Here is a 3,036-nt window from a genome sequence, read left to right as displayed (position 1 = left end):
TTCAGTCTTCAGCTGCCAGACCCAGAACAGTCAACGGTGGGTCAGGGGTTGGAGGGACTGGCCTTCCGTGTCTTGGCACTGAGGGATAGTCACTTTTCCAATGTCCCATTTGACCGCACGCCGGACAAGGTCTGGAAGGTTGTCGTGGGTGTGGACAATGGCTGGCCCAGTGGCCTTCCTCTCCGCGGGGCTCCTGTTGGGAGGTTGCTTCTGGCTGGTCAAGTAGGTGCTGGCCTCAGGGCTGCCACTAAGGCTTGGGCTTGTAAATTAGCCTTCTGAGTGTGGGATTCCCTATCTGCCTCAGCCGGTTCCTCCCAGGTGTTAAGAACTTTAAAGGCCATATTCACCAGGTCTCGGATAAGAGTCTGGGGACTCTCTTCTGCCTTTTTCAGTTTCTTTCTAATATTAAGAGCAGATTGGGTGATAAAGTTAGTAGCTAAAACAGTAGCTCCTGCCAGGGAGTTTGGGTCTAAGCGAGTATATTGTAAAAGGGCCTCAGTGAGTTGATTAAGAAAAGCCGTAGGGTTTTCATTAGGGAGTTGAGTAATCTCCCGCAGTTTATCGAAGTTAACAGCTTTATGTGAAATAGCCTGTAGGCCCGCTGGGAGGTACTAGAGCATTTTGTCCCTGCCAGTGCGGCCATTCCACCCAGATTGGGTGTCTAGTTGGTATTCCCATCCGGGGTCCTGCCCAGGAACTGTTTCTGGACCTACTGGCATGGTAGAGTCAGTTAAAGGAGTTAGATTGGCATGTTCCCGAGCAGCCCCAAGAACACGTTCCCTTTTGTCAAAAGAATTTAAAGTGGAAGAAAGAATGACATAAATGTCATGCCAAGTTAAGTCATAAGCTTGTGTGAAATAATGAAATTCTTTAATGTAGGTGGTGGGATTGTGAGAAAGGGAACCCAGACATTTTCAATCTGAGATAAATTGGTGAGGGAGAAAGGAATATGGACACGGACAATACCTTCAAAGTCAGCCACTTACGTAAGGGACAGAGAAGGGGCTGTTGAGAATGGGTGTGGCTGCTCACCAGGAAGGGTGAAAAAGGACTCTGGGGAAGTGGTGTCCGGAGATGTTAATGAAGAGGAAGTTGGGGGTGGCGGAAAGGGTGCAGTGGGGTTAACAGAAGTTGGAGATGAAAGTGCCTGTCCTGAATAAGGGAGTGGTCTATGAGGAGGGTATGAAAGAGATTCAGGTGGGTCAGAAAAAGAGGAAGTTGGGTGCTCTGGTGGATGGGTCTCATAAAAGATTCTTAATCTAGATGGACTGAGGCTAACACCATAATCTTCTTTAAATCCCTTTGGAAAATTTTTGATCATGTATTCTAACACAGTAGATTTACTGGGGGTACTTCCCATAGTGACAGTGGTGCACACAAAACAAAAGACAAGTCCCGAGGACCTCTCTGATGCCTGGTCGTCCGCCCTTCTTACGAAGGTTTCAGTGGGTCTTTGGCTAAGGTGTCTCCGTATAAACCCCGGAGCGGAGGGCTAAGCCACACCATTATGCCAATCCAACCTCACACAGAATGCAACTTCAGGCCCATTCAAATTCTACGATTTTTTGTCTTGGAACTTCACATATATCATTCACACTAAACAGTCACACAGACAGACACCAACCCCAATGAAACCCAATGTGAACTCTCTACTAGAGCTGCTAGAGGGACTCGAACCCTCTACCCTACCTAACCTGGCCATGGGGGACTCAAACCCCCGAAAAGGCCAAAGGGGACTCTAACCCCAGAGAGCTGCTAGAGGGACTTGAACCCTCTACCCTGCCTAACCCGGCCAAGGGGGACTCGAACCCCCAAAGTGGCCGAAGGGGACTCTAACCCCAAAGATTTTAGGCTAGGGAAATTGAGAGGGGTTGGGGAGTCTTTAGAGGGGGTTTGGATAGGAGTATCGCATGTTAGGAGAATTTGGATGGTATTGCAAGTAGAGCAGAGAAAGAGAGAGAGAGAGAGAGAGAGACACGGGAGCGCAGGTAAAAGAAAGTTTGGATGTAGGGAACCTCCGGCCATTTGCCTGTGTAGTGACAGAAATTATCAAGATCAGTGAGGATGTTAAAATCTAAAGTTCCTTGCTCAGGCCATCGAGAATTATTATTGGGGCCAAACAGTATAGCAATAGAAAATTAGGTATTTGGAACGTAAGTCCTGAGCCAGCCCCAGGGCACGGAGATTGAGTAAGAGACACCCCAGGGGAGTAGTTGGGTCTGGTTTGGAGTTTTGGTTACCCATGATCCCTAAAGTCCCAAGGGAAAGATTCTGTCAAAGGACCAGCGTCCCAGCCACTTTTGGCAGAATCCCGGAACCGGAGACTGGAAGAAAACAGTGGACGTCTCCGTTGCAGTCTTCAGTCTTAGAATGGAAAGACAGGGAATCCAAGGCGTCCCTTAGGATGCCTCTGTCTTTATGCCGGGAGAGTCTCAGACGCAGTGCCAGCGATTTCTGGAATGAAAGGGACAGAGACTCTGGAATAGGGGTCTGGGACTTGGAATCTAGGTGCCCATGATTGGGGAACTAATTAAAAATAGGAAACTCACCAGTGTTGGATGGTGGCGGCTGGAGGTTCCTGATCCATGAAAAGGAGGAGAGGGAGGGGGGGATGCAGCACTCCTTTCCAGCAGAGATTACTTGCACCACAATTCCCCTTCCCGCCCAACGCACCAGATGTAAGGTTGCAGTAAGGAGAAGAGGACACACAAAAGTGGGGTTAAAGAGAAGTTTTTATTCTGTGCTCCTGGGAGAGGTTTACGGGTCCCTGAGAGGGGCCCGGGTGAGGTTCACGGGTCCCTGAGAGGGGCCAGAGAAGTCACACTGCCCAGGTGAAAGAAAGGGTTTTTTTATAGTGATTTTCTTCCTGGTTCTTAGAGGACCGGAGTGAGAGCAGGGTATGTGTTACAGGGACCAATAAGGTTAAAGTACCCCATTACTGTGGGGGTAGGAAGTAGAGTTGAAGTACTTCATTAACATAGTGGGCAGGAAATGGTTGGGGGCTTTCGTGAGTAAGAGTCAGGTGCTGGGGTCTTT

The sequence above is a fragment of the Orycteropus afer genome, unplaced genomic scaffold (assembly GCF_000298275.1).
Source record: "Orycteropus afer afer isolate SDZICR_OR568_19922 unplaced genomic scaffold, OryAfe1.0 scaffold00981, whole genome shotgun sequence".
Lineage (NCBI taxonomy): Eukaryota > Metazoa > Chordata > Mammalia > Tubulidentata > Orycteropodidae > Orycteropus > Orycteropus afer.
The sequence above is the reverse complement of the archived record's forward strand: the minus strand, read 5'-3'. Positions refer to the sequence as shown.